Source organism: Pelophylax lessonae (assembly GCF_965119305.1).
Source record: "Pelophylax lessonae genome assembly, chromosome: 10".
NCBI classification, from domain to species: domain Eukaryota; kingdom Metazoa; phylum Chordata; class Amphibia; order Anura; family Ranidae; genus Pelophylax; species Pelophylax lessonae.
The window spans coordinates 26,452,329-26,473,021 of record NC_138777.1 but is presented as its reverse complement, the minus strand read 5'-3'; the positions used below and the strand labels follow the sequence as shown (position 1 = coordinate 26,473,021).

Here is a 20,693-nt window from a genome sequence, read left to right as displayed (position 1 = left end):
AGGCTACAATTCGCACAGGCTCAACGGTTCAGGTTGATGGTGGCAGTGTAATGGTGGGGGGGGGGGGGGATATTTTTTTGGCACACTTTGGGCCCCTTAGTACCAATTGAGCTATGCTTAACCACCACGGCCTACCTGAGTTCTGTTGCTGACCATGTCCATCCCTTTATGACTACAGTGTCCCCATCTTCTGATGGCTCCTTCCAGCAGGATAATGCACCATGTCACAAAGCTCCAATCATCTCACCACTGGTTTCTTCACCATGACAATGAGGTCACTGTCCTCCAATGGCCTCCACACTCACCAGATCAGGTCACTGTACTCCAATGACCTCACACTCACCAGATCAGGTCACTGTACTCCAATGGACTCCACACTCACCAGATCAGGTCACTGTACTCCAATGGACTCCACACTCACCAGATCCGGTCACTGTACTCCAATGGCCTCCACACTCACCAGATCAGGTCACTGTACTCCAATGGCCTCCACACTCACCAGATCCGGTCACTGTACTCCAATGGCCTCCCCACTGACCAGATCAGGTCACTGTACTCCAAAGGCCTCCACACTCACCACATCTTTTCCAATAGAACACCTTTGGGGGATGTGGTGGAACGGGAGTTTTACATCATGGATGTGCAGACGACAAATCTGCAGCAACTGTGTGATGCCATCATGTCACTATGGACCAAAATCTCTGGGGAATGTTTCCAACACCTTGTAGAATTCACAGTCCATCACTTTACTTCTTGGCTCAGTCAATAATTAGTCCAGGGGTATGTAGTTGTTTTTTGTTTTATTTTATAAATTAGGGATGGGAGAAGGGAATAGTGGGATATTTAAGATTAACTATACACAAGATCTGGAGGACATCTATCTGTTGATACAGCCAAGCTGTTGATCAACCCTTCCCACTAAGGTGGATTTAGGGTTACGTCTCTTTCCAGATGACTTGATGAACTAATGTTATCTTTAGGACACTCTCCTAGTATCTTCTTTCATGACCACTGACACCCGTCCACTGACTATCCTACTTCAGGGTGGTTCCCCTCAGGTCAGGCCCCTTGACATGATCCCCTGTACTCACGATACTGTTTTTCTAGGATCTCCAGTGTCCCCCCCTCAGTCAGCTTTCCAGGACCTCTGGGTTCAGCTCCTCTCCTCTGACCCTCAGGATGACCTCCTGATGCCAAGTGCCGCTGCTACAGAGAAGAAGGCAGCCGCCATCCTCCCTCTGGGACTCTGATCTCCACAAAAGACCCCGCAGCACATGTGCTCCTGGCTTTAACACAGTATCACAGAATGCACTGAGACAGCCAGTCTCTGCCAATCACCAGGACTGTATCAAGGCCTATGCATCCATTTGTCAGGTTTCCTCCCACTGTCCAACATGCCTCCCTATTGGACCAGTGTGAAACACTCTAGACCCAATGAATCACATACTGAGCACACTGAGCAGACCTCATTCACAGATCCTGCTCTCTGGTAGGCAGAAAGCAATATAGATTTGCCTGCTGTTCCTCTGATAGGTCTGCTCATTGTGCTCAGTATGCGATTCATTATGTCTAGAGAGTGTTTTACGCTGGTCCAATAGGGAGGCATGTTGGGCAGTGGGAGGAAACCTGACAAATGGATGCATAGGCTTTGGTACAGTCCTGGTGATTGGTAGGGACAGGTTGCTTCGTTGCATTCTGGGATACTGTGTAAAAGCCAGGAGCACATGTGCTGCGGGGTCTTCAGCTGGAAAGCAGAGTCCCGGAGGGAGGTTGGCTCCTCCTCTTTAGCAGTGGCACATGGCCTCAGGAGGTCGTCCTGAGGGCCAGAGGAATGGAGCTGAACCCAGAGGTCCAGGAGAGCTGGCTGAGGGGGAGACACTGGAGACCCTAGAAAAACCATATAGTGAGTACAGGGGCTTGTGTTGAGTGGCCTGACCTGAGGGGGGCCATGCCAAGAGTAGCATAGTCAGTGGACGGGTGTTGGCAGTCAAGAACGAGGATACTGAGCAGAGTGTCCTGAAGAAAACCTGAGTTCATCAAGTCATCTAGAGACTTAAATCTAAATTCACCTCAGTGGCAAGGTGGATCAATATTGGAGAAGTCCTCCAATACTATGCATCGTTAATTCTGAGTATCCCACTATTCCCTTCTCCGAACCCTAATTTATAATAAAACCCAAAAACAATTACATACCCCTGGACTGATTATTAGATGAGCCAAATAGGAAAAGTGAGAGACTGTGCATATCAAGGTTGCTGATGGTAACTCAGGGGGACCCGTAAGTGTGAAATCTGGCAGTCCTCAAGGGGGCAGTGCTACACTTATATAACAATTACGTCACAAGAGCATATACAAAAGTACAGAAATTAAACTTTTCCTTTTGTCTAAGCAAGACACATATCTCACCTACTTCCTGTCAGTTCAGCAGTTTGATATGACAGTTGCGGTTCTGACACTTGTATATCTGCACACGAAGCACAGATACATAGCGAGGGAGAGAGCGGGGGGCTATGTGACCGCAGCTCGCTCCTCTGGCTTATGTAGTTCTACAAGCTGTGTGTCTATCAGAAACAGACATGTCAGACTTAACCATCCGCCATTTTAGAAGACTTTCCAGGTGCTGCCATAGGAGGAGTGAAGGGAAATATTATAAATTGTAATTTGAATGACAGCTCTGAACCTGCTGTGCCTGCTGAAATCATATTCAAGTTGGCAGCACCCACCAGCAGTTCCAGGGCTTTTAGATGTTTACAGGGAGGATTTTACAAATCAATAAAATGCAGAAATTACATTAAAAGTTCATATAAACTTATGAGAAAATGGTTGCTGGTAGGAATAGAAAAAAGAGAGGGGGTGGGAGCAGGGCTGGATTAACATAGGGGCTATTGGAGCTGCAGCTCCAGGCCCCCTCCTTCATATAGGCCCAGTAGGGGGCTGACTGACCATTTGGGCAATGCCACTGTCCTACTATCATCCACTGCCCTACTTGATGACAACCCCGCTGCCAATCCCCCATTCCCCCCCCCCCCTTTTAAAAAAATATTTTAGAAATTAAATAGTAAAAATACAAAAATTAAATTGTAAAAAAGAAAAATAATAATAATAATAATAATAAAAATAATAATGATACCATCCACTGCCCTACTGACACCTCCACTGCCCCCCAAAAGCATTGTGAAAAAAAAAAAAGAATGAAAAAATGAAATTGTAAAAAAACTAATTGTAAAATCAATAAAATAATAAAAATAAAAAAACTACTGACCCTGTCCACTGCCCTACTGACACCATTTACTGCCCTCCACTGCCCCCAAAAGCACTGTGAAAAAAAAAAAAACTATTAAAAAATTAAATTGTAAAAAACGAATTGTAAAATAAATAAATAAAATAATAAAAATAAAAAAACTACTGACCCTGTCCACTGCCCTACTGACACCATTTACTGCCCTCCACTGCCCCCAAAAGCACTGTGAAAAAAAAAAAAAAAACTATTAAAAAATTAAATTGTAAAAAACGAATTGTAAAATAAATAAATAAAATAATAAAAATAAAAAAACTACTGACCCTGTCCACTGCTCTACTGACACCATCCATGCCCCCCCCCCCCCAAAAAAAAAGCATTGTGGGAAAAGTAAAAAAAAAAAAAAAAAAAAGAAACAAAATTATAAAGATGTGAATAATAAAAACGTTAAATAAGTATAAAAAAATGTAGGCTCATTATTCACACCGGCTCTCTTTCACATACAGCGTGAATAAGCAGTTTGTTTAAAGTAAGTTAATACTTATTTTTTTTTGCATTTTTACTTTATTTCCAAAAAAAAAGGCCTTGTTGGTAGGAATAGTCTGGTGACAGGATCTCGATGTTGAATCTTGCATTTGTCTTTTCCAGCAGAATCTAAAATCAATTGAGGCTGAAAATGCATTTCCTTGACATGGTAGTAAAGGGAAATCTATCAATAGAGACACCTGTTCTGGTGTTTAAGACTGGGTATACAGGGATTTAGCCGGTTCAGCAAGGATGGAACGAATTCCAATCTGTGTGTAGCCCTCCCAGTTTGGCAGGAGCCAATCGTTCGATCTGCTTTTGTCGAACGATGGAAAACCTGCTACGATCAATTGGCTGCAGTGATTATCTGTGTATTCTGACAGCGGGGATTCCTGCCTTCGCATCATATGTGTGGATACAGGAACCTGTTCCCCTCACTTGTATACCCATCTTAAGAAAAAATTTCCCCTCACTTTGAAGAGATTCTGGCTTTACTTCCTGCTGTGTCTCTAAAGCAGGAAGTGAAATGTAATCTCCCCAATGAGACACAGACAACTAAAGATCTATATAGAGGAATCGGGATCTCCTTCTTCCTGCTGGTGATCCCTCTAGTGATATAAAGATCTATATAGAGGAATCGGGACCTCCTTCTTCCTGCTGGTGATTCCTTTAATGATCACTAAAGATAGTTATAGGGAATCAGAGCCTCCTTTCCCCTGCTGATGATTCCTTTAATGATCACTAAAGATCTACAGTATTGAGGGAATCAGGACTTCCTTCCTCCTACTGGTGACTCCTCTAGAGATAACTAAAGATCTATATAGAAGAATCAGGGCCTCCTTCCTCTTTTCTCCTGCTGATGATTCCTTTAAAGATCACTAAATATCTACAGTGTATAGGAAATCAGGACCTCCTTCCTCCTGCTGGTGGTCCCTCTATTAATAACTAAAGATCTATATAGAGGAATCATGACTTCCTTCCTCCTGCTGATGATCTCTCTAGTGATATAAAGGTCTATATAGAGGGAATCATGACCTTCCTCCTGCTGGTGGTCCCCCATATAACCACTTGCCGACCGCCGCACGACTATTTACTGCGGCGGTCAGCCCCTCACAGGCAGAGCGACGTAGTACTACGTCGCTAGCCTGTGAGGGTCTAGGGAGCGAGTGCGCGCCCCCGGAGGTGCGTTCCCGCTCCCGAGTGGTCACGGACACCCCCCCCCGCGTGTGTGACCGGCGGACCCGACGTCCGCCGGTCACTCGGCGATCGTCGGTGCAGAGGGAGAAAGGCAGGCGGCTAATGTAAACAAGCCGCCTGTCATTCTCCCCTGTGTATGAATGGTGATCATACGGTTCTACTATGTAGGACCGTTGATCTCTGTTCATACACCTCAAGCCACAGCCAATCACAGTTAGAATCACACCCCTAGGGACACACATAACCCCTCCCTCTCAAAAAAGTTAACCCCTTCACTGCCAGTGTAATTTTACAGTAACAGTGCATATGTATAGCACTGATTACTGTAGAAATGTCACTGGTAACCCCAAAAGTGTCAAAAATGTCAGTCAAGGGTCTGATCTGTCCGCCGCAATGTCGCAGTACCGCAAAAAAAAAAAAAAAAAAAAATCTCAGATCGCCGCCATTACGCGTTAAAAAAAAAACCCCAAAAAAATGACAAAAATCTTTCCCTTTGTTAGTAAACGCCATAACTTTTGCGCAAACCAATCAAAATACGCTTTTTGCATTTTTTTTTTAACAAACATATGTAGCATAAAACAAATTGGCCAAAACTGTTAAAAAATTTTGATTTTTAAATTTTTTTTGGGGAATTTCATATAAAAAAATTAGAAAAATATTGTTATTTTTGCAAAATTGACGCTCTTTTTTTTTATAGCGCATGATCAAAAAATCGCACAGGTGATCAAATACCACCAAAAGAAAGCTCTGTTTGTGGGAAAAAAAGGACGTCAAATTCGTTTAGGTACAGCGTCGCACGACCGCGCAATTGTCCGTTAAAGTCACGCAGTGCCGAATCGCAAAATAGGCCCTGGTCAGGAAGGGGGTAAAATCTTCCGGGGCTTAAGTGGTTAATAACTAAAGATCTATATAGAGGAACCATGACCTCCTTCCTCCTGCTGGTGATCTCTCTAGTTATAACTAAAGATCTATATCAGAACCTCCTTCCTCCTGATGGTGATCCCTTTAGTGATATAAAGATCTATACAGAGCAATCAGGACCTCCTTCCTCCTGCTGGTGATTCTCTAGTGATATGAAGATCTATATAGAGGAATCAGGGCCTTCTTTCTCCTGCTGTTGATCCCTCTAGTGATAACTAAAGATCTTTATAGAGGATTTAGGACTTCCTTCCTCCTGCTGGTGATCCCTCTAGTGATATAAAGATCTATATAGAGAAATTAGGACCTCATTCCTCCTTTTCGTGATCTCTCTAGTTAGAACCTTAAAGCGGAGTTCGGGGCACAGAAAACATTTTTCAGTGAACATACCCCCGGGACAGTCAGGGCTAGTACATTCCACAATGGATAGCCTCTGATCTGTCCCGGTTCGCACGTACCTGCAAGATGAAATACTCACTTATAAAATTTCTTCCACAGCGTTGCCATCTCTCTTGTGGGCAGCTGAATCCGGCGCGGTCCTCTTCTGCGTCTTCTTCCGCGTCCTCTTCTCCCAGAATGCGCCTGCACCGGACCCTCTCGTCACTTCCGGTGCGGCGCCGCATTTTTCCACAGCTTCTGGGCATGCCCAGAAGCTGTTTAGCAGGGCAATGCGGCGTCGCCCCGGCGGAAGTGGCGAGCGGGGCCGGTGCCATCGCATTGATTCCTGGGAGCGATGACGTTCAGTTCCCAGGAATCATTGCAAGACAGGAAGTGACGGCGGAGCCGCAACGCTGAGGGAGGAAGTACACTGAGGTGAGTATTTTCAATCTTCAATTACAAGGTGAGTAAAAAAAAAAAAAAAACCTAACTATCCAATTCCTTTTCAGGTGAAGGAGAACTAGCGGATGGGCACATTTTTGTGCCCGGAACTCCGCTTTAAGATCTATATAGAGGAATCAGGACCTCCTTCCGGTGACCCCCTCTAATGATAACTAAAGATCTATATTGTAAAATCAGGACCTCTTTTCTCCTGCTGGTGGTCCCTCTATTGATAACTAAAGATCTATATAGGAAACCAGGGCCTCCTTCCTCCTGATGGTGACCCCTCTATTCACTTTGCCCACTACCTGGCCACACTGTTTGCTCATATTTTTTTTAATCATCTGACAAACACCCACAAATCTTCATCTGTAGTTCTGTAATTTTTCTTCACTAAAAAAAAAAAAAAAAAGTTTTGGCAGGAAATTTTTGAGCCTACCGGGAGTTAAGATTTACCTTCCGATAGTATTTTTCTGAGATGGAGATTTCCAAACATTGCCAGATATCCTGTAGGAACATGAATCACAGATATGGTAGTCTGTTTTACTTCTAGAAGATTAAACCTGTTTTTCTTATTTTGTCTTCCACACCCCTTCAGCGGTAAGATAAAAAGACCCTTCTGCAGTACCGCAGGAGAGCTCCGCTTTTCCATTTGGATATTTCAGATAAAGCTCATTGACTCTGCCATCATTTTTGCCGAGCCCCGTGCTAGCTCCCAGCCCTCACGCCGCTCGCCATCTTATCATTGGGAGCAGATGCGCCTCGCTGAATATGTTTTGCTCATGCTGGGATGAAGGGGAGGAAATTACAGGGAATTGTTAATAGGCAAATAAAATCGGAGCGTCCTTTCATTCGCTACAAGAGTCTCTTGGTGTGAGATCTGCAGATCAAGAGACAGGTCTGGAAAACTGTGTATGGTACAGATAACCGCTTTTTGACTGTCTGGCGCCAACACCACTGTGGTCTAATCCTCTTCAGGTTATTGCCTTTTTATCTTGAAAAATGCAGAGGCTTAATCTCTTTTATTTTTTACTTTTTTTTCACAGTATTAATAGGATACAATATAAAAAAAAAAAAAAAAAAATCAGCATTTTAAAATCCTGGAATTTATTTTATTTATACATAGAAGTGCTTTTTGGAACTTTGTCACACAGGAGTTCATTATCACATGTTTTATCTCTTTCTTAAAGTGGACCTGTCAGTAATTTTAAAGCCCAATCTGGGAAGCTTGAAAATGATCTCTTGCGCTGGGGCTGTACCCACACTGCAAGGGTAAAATTGCTGGTTTAGGTCTAGGGAGCTTGTTAACCACTTAAGCCCCCCGGAAGATTTTACCCCCTTCCTGACCAGGGCCTATTTTGCGATTCGGCACTGCGTGACTAACTGACAATTGCGCGGTCGTGCGGCGCTGTACCTAAACTAATTTGACATCCTTTTTTTCCCACAAACAGAGCTTTCTTTTGGTGGTATTTGATCACCTGTGCAATTTTTTGATCATGCGCTATAAACAAAAAAAAGAGCGTCAATTTTGCAAAAATAACAATATTTTTCACATTTTTTTTATATGAAATGCCCCCAAAAAAAATGTAAAAATCAAGATTTTTTAACATTTTTGGGCAATTTGTTTTCTGCTACATATGCTTGGTAAAAAAAAAATCACAATAAGCGTATTTTGATTGGTTTGCGCAAAAGTTATTGCGTTTACTAACTAAGGGAAAGATTGTCATTTTTGTTGTTGTTTTTTTTTTTTTTTTTAACGAGTAATGGCGGCGATCTGCAATTTTTGTTGTGGTACTGCGACATTGCGGCACACAGATCGGACCCTTGACTGACATTTTTGACACTTTTGGGGGTACCAGTAACATTACTACAGTAATCAGTGCTATACATATGCACTGTTACTGTAAAAATGACACTGGCAGGGAAGGGGTTAACTTTATTGGGGAAGGAGGGGTTAAGTATGTCCCTAGGGGCGGGATTCTAACTGTGATTGGACATGGCTACTGGTGTAAGAACAGGGATCAACGGTCCTACATAGTAGAACCGTATGATGTCCATTTTTACACAGGGGAGAATGACAGGCAGCTTTGTTTACATTAGCCGCCTGCCTTTCTCCCTTCACAGCGGACGATCACGAGTGACCGGTGGACATCGGGTCCGCTGGTCACACATGTGCGGACTCGTTGGGGAATGAGCCGGGACGGGAGCACGCCTTTGGGGGCGCGCGCTCGCCTGCTATTGGCTCACAGGCTAGTGACGTACCGATACGCCACTTTGCCTGGCCGGGATGACCGCCGCAGTATATGTACTTGCAGCAGTCGGCAAGCAGTTAAAGAATATTTACTTACCCAACACTCCTTGCTGCTAGATTGGTCCTGCAGTGTCTTTACCCATACACCCCAGCAGTCTAAAGCCTCGTACACACTATTTATTTTTTTTTTTTTTTATTCAACCCAGCGAGCTGAACAAAAAAGAAACCTGACAGCTCAGGAGGAGCCGCTGTACTAACTATCTGATGTTAGTACAGCGATCTCCCCTGCGGTGCTATTGTGTTCCGACAGGACGACGGCGGTAGCCAGAACACTGTAATCCTCAATTTCCTCTAACCGCCACTCCAAATCATCCATTAAATATCTGTCTTTCACTCCCAGTGACGGTAAGTACCGTCACATATCTTCCCCCCAAAGGTAGACTTACCAGGTACCAGACCTCCAATCGGTCTGTGGCTGGGTTAGTTGGGTAACAAGTCCCAAAGAGTAAATCTATCATGGCAGCTTCCTTGACAAAGTTCCACGTAGTTTGTAACTTTGTCCCGGCAGGGCGCATGGAGCGCTCATAGCTGATCAGTCTGTGGAAGTCTGGTTTGGGCAGGCCAGACTGGGGTTCTTGGTCACCCTGTGTCCCTAATAGACACAGGGTGACTTACACATAAGAGGGGCCTAGGGGGCTGAGAGGGGGGTTTCCCAACCTCTCTAAGGTAAGCTGTGTTCCACAGGCCCCCCAACCAAAGTGACTCCCATTACACTGCCCGACATTCAGCCCGTGTGTACTAGGCTTACCCCCATCAAGAAAAATCCAGGGTTCATAGCCCTACATTGGACAGAATGATGATGAGGGACAGCCCACCGCTGGACCATGAGGGAGTGCCATCTGTCAGAAGTTCAGATAAGTAAAACCACTTCTCCTCTCCCTTAGACTAAATGAGCAATCAACCCTTGCAGTGCGGGTACATTTCCTGTGATGGCACTGGTGGCTGACCAGCCAATCACAAGCACTAGCACTGTAAGGCTGCATTCACATGTCAGCGTTTGGATCGTGGGCAGAATCGCCGCGATTCCGCCCGCGATCCGGAGATTATTGCAAATCGCGGGACGCCTGTGCGTTGCCCGTTGATTTGCAATAGCCCCCCAAACGCTGAGCGATGTTGCCGCGATTTCCGCCTGCCGAATCGCGGTAACATCACGCAAAAAAAAATACGCGGGACGCAATACGCTCCAAAGAAGCTCTTGTACTTTTTTGGGCGTAATGCGTCCCGCGATTTTTTTTTGCGCGATGTTACCGCGATTCGGCAGGCGGAAATCGCGGCAACATCGCTCAGCGTTTGGGGGGCTATTGCAAATCGACAGGCAACGCACAGGCGTCCCGCGATTTGCAATAATCACCGGATCGCGGCGGTTCTGCCCGCGATCCATACGCTAACGTGAACGGAGCCTGAAGTGAGAGGACGGGGAGTAAGTCACATGATACCATATACCTAAAAGTACTGGGCATTCTTCTTTGCTCAGTGATGAAAGATATGTACAAAAGCTGCATGGGCAAAGCACAGATTCAATTTAAGACCTACTGGTTTGACTTATAAACTAGAAGGTAGCACAATGGTTTGATTTTCTTTACCAAAACATCCCAAAAAAACTTCTAGGGCACATCTCATGTCCAGTCCCTCTCATAAAGCAGCCGTTATTAACTGCTGGTTGTCAAAATTATTATATTACATGATATATATACATATATATATATATATATATATATATATATACACACATACACACACACACACATATATATATTATATATATATATATATATATATATATATATATATATATATATATATATATATATATATATATATATATATATATATATATATTATACATACATATACACACACACACTATATTACCCAAAGTATTGGGACGCCTGCCTTTACACACACATGAGCTTTAATGGCATCCCAGTCTTAGTCTGCATTTGTGAGGTCAGGCACTGATGTTGGACCAGAAGGCCTGGCTCGCAGTCTCATCTAAGGTGCAGGCAGTCAAGTTCCTCCACCCCGCCATCATAAAAAAAATAAAAGATTACAAATTACAAATTGTCACTGCCAGCCCCTCTATTATAATAAGGCATAACACACAGACTAAATGTTTTTCTAAAACAAAGCTTGTAAATACCATTTTACAGCTATCTTCAGGCCGGTCATGTGACTCCCGAGCCTGTCTCCTACTCCGATCAAGGGCTACAGCAAGGAGAGGCTGAGTGGCCACATGACCTCCCCGGCTGACGTCAGAGGGAGATCTCGGCCGCTACTGCGGTAGCCCTGGAAGCGGAGTAGGAGACCGGCCGGGAGTCACATGATGGTCTGAAGATAGCTAATTTTTTGTCTTTTTGTGTACAGAGTACATGTAAAAGTTATTTTTTGCATGACAATATTGCCATAAAAGCCCATTTTATTCCCTTCAAAAAACAATGTATGTATGTATTACTTTGTTGTCTTAAAGCGGAGTTCCACCCAAGAATGGAACTTCCACTCATCTGCTTCCTCCCCCCCCCTCTGGTGCCACATTTGGCACCTTTTAGGGGGGAGGGGAGAACAGGTACCTGTTTTTGACAGGTACCCTTCCCCACTTCCGGGAGACAGCGCCGCAGCGCCGCCCGCCGAAGTTCGGCCCCCCTCCTTCTTCCTCCGCTGCCGGAGTAGGGAACCAGCTGCCTTACCCTGAATGGCGGCGTCAGCACCCGAAAGCCGATAGGAAAATCGTCTCCGGGTGCCGACATGGTGGGAACTCTGGACAGTTAAGTTCTAATATTTAAAAGTCAGCAGCTACAGTATTTGTAGCTGCTGACTTTTAATTTTTCCTGGGGGTAGGAACTCCTCTTTAAGTATTCACAAAGTTATCAACAAATAAACTGGCCCTTAGTGGAAAAGGAAACATTTCTCTGATCCAGATCCACAAGTGATATACAAGAACGAGAGCTGGTGTAGTTATTATTATACAGGGTTTATATAGTGCCAACAGTTTGCGCAGTGCTTTACAACATGAGGGCAGACAGTAAAAGTACAATAAAATTCAATAAATCAGGAATCGGAGGCCCTGCTCGTTCGAGTTTACAATCTAAGAGATCAACCAATTAACAAAAAATGGGTAGGAACAGTCTAACTGTCTATGCATTGTGGACAGTTGGTGCCCTGGCTGTAAGTATTTGATGGTGATGCAGATCGGCCTCCTCTGAGTATAATGACAGTCAGTCCATCCCAGCCTGGTACTGGTGTCTAGCTGGCAGCCAGCGGGATCCCGGCCTTCTGACGCTCATAGCGTTCATTTAGCAGCACGCCAAGTGTAGCTGGAAGCGATGACTTGAGCCCCAGGCTGTTAGATCTGAGCACACATTAAAGCGGAAGGCTGGACGGCATCCATAGTGACACACGCATGCTGAGCAGAAGCCGCTCTGCATAAAGATCCCCATAAATCACCCACAACATGGTCTAATGTGCCCAGAGTGGAAGAGGCATCACTCCACGGAGGATAAGGGCCCATTTCACTGACATTAATCAGCTCCGAAACAGAGGGAAACATTTATACAGTGGTAAAAGTGGAATCACAAGGCGTGATACGATGTTGAATAATCACTGTGGCCATTTAACAGAACCAGCTGTCACTATCTCTACCATATTAAACAGAGATTACCGTCCAATCTGACTGTGCGTACCTGGCTTTTGATGTCTTTCGCCCAAATAAACTTAGGCAATATCCATATGCCAATACCAACTTTGTGATATACAATGCGGGACACATTGTATGTGAGAGCCAACTGGGTCAGTGGGTCTGACTTTTCTACCTGTTGTTTTTTTCTCTATTCCCGTGTTCTGGCCACCTTTTGGGTGTTGAGGAGTTAGAAGACTTCCTATAGTTCAGAAAAATATAAGGTGGTGCAGGGGATAATTAAGTGTATGTGTAGCCAAAACATTGCCTTTAGTTTTGGATAAAGCGAATGGAAACCATAGAAAATGCAGGAGCAAAGCTCCCTGAACAGGTGTTAACCTGATGAGGAGGGTCATGTAATGAGTCCCAATGCAAATGTGGCTTAGGCGTCTGAAAGGCAAAGGTTTTTGGGCAAGAATGAGTTACAGTGGGAAAAACCCTGGTGTAATTTGCGTGAGAAAGGGAGTGCAGAGTGATTTGGTGCCCTGTGCCCATTTAATTTACCCACTCTCCCATTTTGTGGAGAATTATCGTCACAATCTACTAGGAAAGCCAAATTCCCCTCTTAGACAGCCATCAGCAGAATAATGGCGCTTTTCCACTGCATGGAACTGAACGGTTCGGCTCGCTTTTGTGCTTTTCCACTGCTGGTACCGCATGGTATAGTGTAGGAACGGTTTGGTACGGTACGGTATGGCGGCGCTTTTCCACTGCATGGAACCGAACGGTACGGCTCTCAAAAACAGTACCACCTCGATTGTGGTTCCAAGAGGTACCATACCCGGTACCATATCCCACAATCCTTTGCATGCAGTCACTACTAGCCACTGATTGGTCAGAGAATCCCACCCACCCCATTGTTATCCCACCCACTTAACTTTAGTACTACTTTAGTGGAAAAGCAAACCATACCGTACCGTACCGAACCGTTCCAACACCGTACCATGCGGTACCAGCAGTGGAAAAGCAAATCGGGCCAAGCAGGGCCGAGTAGAGCCGAGCCGGTACTTGCAGTGGAAAAGTGCCACAAATATCCCCACTGGACGCAACTGTCCACCGGGACATACAAAGAGAGGATTCTCCCCAGCAAAAATGACTTTGAACGAATGTTACTGAGGAGATTAGACTCATAAATGAGGTATAGATGAAGAAGGTGAATGGAGTTCATATGGGGCACAATATTTTCAGGTTGCTCTTACAAACTGAGTACCCCATAAACTAGACAGCTCAAAGCTTGGAATCCACATGCAAAAAGTTCAATGGGAGCGGCAACCCAAAGAACTGAGAATCCAAAATCTTAACAATTGTGTTTGTAGTGCTACCCCTGCAGGGGCTGCAGATATTAACTGGTTCTTTCCCAAACAATACAGAGGTCACCCAAACAGTAGTCCATTGACTCTGGCTCCAATAAACAGTCTAGGTGTTGTCTGTTTGCAATTTATTGCTTGTAGAACTTGAAACAGGAGAGAGATTGAAGCATGGGTTACTCCAAAATGATTAGCAAACAGCGCCCATGCACAACTGCTGGTACCCAGTGTAATCTCCAGAACACTGTAGTTGCATACTTTCCAGCTTCCTTTGGACATAGTCTAGTGAGTGAAACAGTCCTTCACTAGACTAGATCCCCTTTGGAGAAGTCCTGCAGTCAGTTCCAGACCACTTCCAGGTCACAGCTCTGCACCACTGAGACTTCAAAAAACAGCAACACAGTCCATAATCTCCCTCAGAGGCAATACCTCTAGAGCTCCAGACTATCAGCTTGCCAGACACCCACTGGGCACACCTCCCCAGGGATTGGCTATGCCCTAAGCAATATTCAGGCTGGTTATTTGAATATTTCCTTTCTAAGCTCTAGAAGCTTCTTCTAGAGGCAGGGGAAGAAATCAAACTCTCCCAGGCCGTGAAGACCAGGCCAAACAATCTCTGCTCCCTTGATTATAGAAACCAAAATGTAATTTACCCATCAGCCTAAGAGGGTGCTACATGTTCATCGACTAGATCAGCCTTTTTCAACCAGGGTGCCCAGGCACCCTGGGGTGCCTTGAGGTTTCTTCAGGGGTGCCTTGGCAAAATGTCTAAAAATTGAACTCCAAAATTGTATACAAGGCGGCTTGTGGATAAAGCTGCCTTTTAGTTACACAAAGCCACAGGTTTTCATTGTACACCATTACAAACGTCTTGATGGCACCTTAGATGAGTGATGGAGAACAATTCAGGGAGAAGAGAAACATTGGAATACTAGTCAGAACCAGTTTTTACAAGTGTATTTGCTATGGAAGTATAAACACTGGGTGTCCTACTTGTGTGGATTTTCCTGTGTTATACAAAAGTAATCTAATAGTTTTTACATTTTAGAGTAGGGTGCCTCAAGACTGTCCATAATTTTTAAAGGGTGCCTCGAGGCTCTCCATAATTTTTAAAGGGTGCCTCAAGACTGTCCATCATTTTTAAAGGGTACCTCAAGACTGTCAATTTTTAAAGGGTGCCTCTAGGCTCTCCATAATTTTTAAAGGGTGCCTCAAGACTGTCCATCATTTTTAAAGGGTGCCTCAAGACTGTCCATAACTTTTATAGGGTGCCTCAAGACTGTCCATAACTTTTATAGGGTGCCTCAAGACTGTCCATAACTTTTATAGGGTGCCTCAAGACTGTCAATAATTTTTAAAGGGCGTCTCAAGACTGTCCATAATTTTTATAGGGTGCCTCAAGACTGTCCATAGTTTTTAAAGGGTGCCTTTAAGACTGTCCATAATTTTTAAAGGGTGCCTTGACTGAAAAAAGGTTGAGAAACACTGGACTAGACCATGTAAAACAGCCAACATTTTTTAGAGGCACAAAGCCCCCTTCTTCAAATATTGTGTATACTTGGAAACTATTAAAGTCACATAACCATTCATTTTTTTATTATTTCAAAGAGGATACATATAAAAGTATTCAGCCATGTACAAATGTGAGTTAGGGACCTTAGATTGTAAGCTATTTGAGGACAGGGACTGATGTAAATGTATGATATATATAAAAAGCTTTGCCGAAATTGACAGCACATTTTCCATGAGCGGACCTCAAAGATCCAAGACTTTTTCTATGTACACAAAAAGGCCTATTTCTCACAAATATTTTTCACAAATCTGTCTAAATCTGTGTTAGTGAGCGCTTCTCCTTTGCCGAGAAAATCCATCCACCTCACAGGTGTGGCATATCAAGATGCTGATTGGACAGCATGATTATTGGACAGGTGTGCCTTAGGCTGGCCACAATAAAAGGCCGCTCTAAAATGTGCAGTTTTATCACACAGTACAATGCCACAGATGTCGTAAGTTTTGAGGGAGCGTGAAATTGGCATGCTGACTGCAGGAATGTCCACCAGAGCTGTTGCCATGAATTGAATGTTCATTTCTCTACCATAAGCCGTCTCCAAAGGGTTTTCAGAGAATTTGGCAGTACATCCAACCGGCCTCACAACCGCAGACCACGTGTAACCACACCAGCCCAGGACCTCCACATCCAGCATCTCCACCTCCAAGATGGTCTGAGACCAGCCACCCGGACAGCTGCTGCAACAATCGGTTTGCAAAACCAAAGAATTTCTGCACAAACTATCAGAAACCGTCTCAGGGAAGCTCATCTGCATGCTCGTCGTCCTCATCGGGGGTCTCGACCTGACTGCAGTTCCTCATCGTAACCGACTTGAGTGGGTAAATGCTCACATTCATTGGCGTCTGGCACTTTGGAGAGGTGTTCTCTTCATGAATTAATCCCGGTTTTCTTAGATCTTTGAGTTCAGCTCATAAAAAATGGGGGCAAAAATAAGTGTTGCGTTTATAATTTTGTTCAGTATATATATTTTTTACATTTTGATAGGATGTGGAAGAGGTAGAGCCATAAATCAAGTTGTCATTACTGTAAAAAGTCCAAACCTAAGGACAGAGAGTCCGAAATATTTTAACAACAGCATTTAATCGAGGCAATGTAAAATAGCCAACGCATTTTGGGGGTACTTATGCCGCTATTAAGCTCCTGGACACTTTATTTGTATCCTCTTCTAAATAATTAAAATTGTTGGTTATGCCATATTAAATAGCACTACTCCCAAGGGAGCTGCTGGTTACGGGTCCCCCAGGGTTACCATTAGCATCAGTAGAACAATCTGGCATTTTCCAAGTGTTTTTACCTCAGACAAGAATCAGTCCAGTTTCTTTGGTTTTTATGGACAAAAGTACATGAGGAAGGCAGCACATGAACCACACCGGGATGCAATGGATAAGGAAGTCAGGTGAACATCCAGTATAGGAAGGGTTAACAGTTTATTGGTATTGATAACCGAAAAACAAAGTGCATAAAATGCTTACATCCCCCTGGGCTGGAGTGGACAAGGGCAATTGGCAGCAAGCAACACGAGTGCGAGGAGGTCAGTCTCCCAGGACCGCTGAGCAGTGTGTGCACAAAGCCGGAAACCAGCCGGCGCGAGGAGGAAAGGACTCTGCTCATGTTTCGCGCTGTGCGCTTTATCAAGTCATCAAGTGACTTGATAAAGCGCACAGCGCGAAACATGTAGTCATGGCAACCATATAGCTTATGGTCCACCCTGGTTCCTGGTATTTCCCCGCAAGTGGCGCTTGTCCGGCTGATGTCACCGCTCCGAACTACAGCGGAGTCCTTTCATCCTCGCGCCGGCTGGTTTCCGGCTTTGTGCACACACTGCTCAGCAGTCCTGGGAGACTGACCTCCTCGCACTCGTGTTGCTTGCTGCCAGGTGCCCTTGTCTACTCCAGCCCAGGGAGATGTAAGCATTTTATGTACTTTGTTTTTCGGTTATCAATACCAATAAACTGTTAACCCTTCCTATACTGGATGTTCACCTGACTTCCTTATCCATTGCATCCCGGTGTGGTTCATGCGCTGCCTTCCTCATGTACTTTTGTCCATATCAGCACCCTTCCTACGCTTGTTGGCTAGCAGCAGAAAAAACACTGGGGAGCCTCACAGGCTTACTTCTATCCCTCCACCCTACAGGCACCCCAGGAGCGCCAGATTTGTGATTATTGCTTTGTCTTTGGTTTTTATGTTTTATTGGGAACTTGGATAGGAGAAGGGATGAGTGGGATACTCCAACGGAACTGAACTATGCACAATAGGCTGGGACAACTTGAGTAAATGCTGGTTAATGCTGAGTAACGCTGGGTAACACTAAAAATGAGCTAGTCATGGCTAGGCCGCTGGTTTCAGTCTGTCACTAGCTGTGACACAGAACTGAAGAAATTCTCTGAAGCAATCTGTACTCTGAAGCAACTGAACTGTACTGCTGAACAACTTCAGGGCCCTTCCTGGCACCCCCTTTGTTCGTAATCTTCAGGGTTCATTACACGGCACCCCCTTTACTCTGAGTAAGCTGGCTCTTTGATCCCCTGACTTCTCTGGAGTAGTCCCCTCTCTTAGGCAGACCCCTGGGCAGATCCCTTGGTACTCACGATACTGTTTTTCCCAAAGTCCCCTGCCCAACAGCTCCACTGGTCAGCACACTGGATGCTCTGCAGCCCAGCTCCACTCCTGGTCCCTAGGCCGACCGCCTGGTCCACCTTCCTCACTCTGCAGGAGGAGAGACAGCCGTCCACCTCCTCCTGGGACTTTGCTCCCGCCAAAAGACGCCCTATCACATGCCCCCTTTGGATTTATTCCCAATCCCAGGATGCATTGCAGCCATAGTTGCCAACATTTAATATAAATTTCCAGGGACACTTTGCAGCACAGCTATCAATTACCACACCCACTTCCCTGAAGCTCCACCCACTCTGTATAAGTAATCTCGCCTACTTATCAGATTTTAGAGTCTACTCAATATAGAGAGAATTACAAGAAATTACCCACAGTAGCAGAGTTGGAATACATCTCCAATTCAGCTGCACTACTTCTGCGTAACATTTATGGGCAGCCTGATTAACAGGCACTTCCAGGGACAATATAAATTACCTGCGACAGGCTCCTATTTGCAGGGACTGTCCCAGGAAAAAAGGGACAGTTGGCAAGTATGATTGCAGCAATGCCCACCCACTGGGACAGTCATAAACCCTGGTGTGCTATTGGCTAGGTTTCATCCACTGTCCAACAAGATCCCTCATTGGATACAGTGGGGAGACTCCCCAGACTCAATAAGTCACACCTGGAAGCATGTGACAGACTAACCTACAGATCAGGCTCTCCTGATAAGCAGAACAGAGCCATGCATATATTTTACCTAGCACCTACCTAGGAGGGTGCTACATTAATTATTCCAAGTATATACAATATTTAAACCTTGAAGAAGGGGTGTACCCTTAAAATGTATTGGGCATTTAGGAAAACTAATGCAAGCACCTTATTTAAGGATTGGTAAGGTGCAATATATTACATCTTCGCATTTGGGTTAAGATACACTTTAACCTAAATCATGCCTCATTTTTTACTCCGGCAGCACTTTTGCACCAAAATAAATCACATGACATAAGAGGGAGAACTTGTACAACAGGGCATGGTGCCAAAGCTAGCACAACATATATGTATATACATACATACATATATACACGGCGCTGGCAGGAGGCAAATTTTCATAGCAAATATCAGAACACTCTGTCGCCTCTTATGGTACAAGTTATTGCACATTAGTGGCAGCAATCAAGATAATGATAGGTTGTCTATAAAGGACTCTATTAAGCACCATTTGCCTGTAAACTGGCCACAACATAAGCCCAATATAATTTCATAAAATAACATCAATTTCCAGGAGGATAAAGCGATATTATTGTCAAAGGTTTTTATTTTTGCAAAGGCAAGACCCACTGACCTAACCACCACTTCTAATGTCAGAATAATCTGTCACTTCGCTATTATGCTTACTCATGCTTGGCATACACCAGACGTCTCTTTTGGTATTTGAAAGCAATGTACGGAGGCGTTAATAAATACCGACCCTTGCAAAACAAGACTTCTCGCTTCTTTTTAACTCTCACATTATTTAGTATGGGTCTCTAACACTCAGGCACAAATGTAAAGCATTCTAAAAAAACAGGACCTGTTTGCCGATTCCTCATTTGCAGCATGTTAACCACTTCAGCCCCGGAAGGCCCTTAACGACCAGGCCAGTTTTTTGCGATTCGGCACGGAGTTTCTTTAACTGACAATTACGCGGACGTGCAACGCTGTACCCAAATAAAATGTAGGTCCTTTTTTTCCCACAAATAGAGCTTTCTTTTGGTGGTATTTTATTACGTCTGCGGTTTTTATTTTTTGCACTATAAACAAAAAAAGACTGACAGTTTAAAAAAAAAAAAAAAATATATATATATATATATATATATATATATATATATATATATATATATATTTTATATTGACAAATATGCTAAAAGGAGTCACCATGAACCAATTGCAAAAAGTGTAACCCAACTGAAATGGGAAACGCCCATGCACCCAATGGTCAGTGGGCTACTGCACTCGCGACATGGAAGCCTCCAAAAAAAGAAGGGGAGGGGCAATGTATGGGACTTTAATGGTGTCATACAAAAAATTGTGTGGGGGTGGGGTGCTCAACCTCGATAGTCTGGTCAGACCGAATACATAATAAACAAGCAAAAAATTTGGGGGGAGCATACCCATGTATTTCTAAAGCTGGTGCAGCTGTGAACCAAGAGACATACATATTAAAAAAGAGTAGCGCACACATGCAAAAGAAATTACTACCAAATTTGAAGACAATCCATAAATAAAAATGGGGATATGGTCCCACCATATGGCCATATAGTGCTTGTTTATTATGTATTCGGTCTGACCAGACTATCGAGGTTGAGCACCCCACCCCGCCCCCACACACACCTGTGCGCTATCAGTGTCCACTGTCAGGTAGATATAGGAGGAGTCCCCCGCAGTGCATTTGCACATCTTTCCCAGCAAGGAGTGTTGTCTCCAAGGGTTAGAAAGGCTGGATTCATCTCTTTTTTATGGATAGTGTAGGACCCACTGATAATGGGGTACTTTGACGTAGT

At 44.3% G+C, this 20,693-nt stretch overlaps 1 protein-coding gene across 2 annotated transcripts in view; it reads right to left on the bottom strand.

Annotated features, from left to right (window-relative positions):
- Positions 1–20,693, bottom strand: part of TRIM44 (tripartite motif containing 44) — a 201,429-nt gene that overhangs the window by 74,011 nt on the left and 106,725 nt on the right. The window lies entirely within an intron of this gene.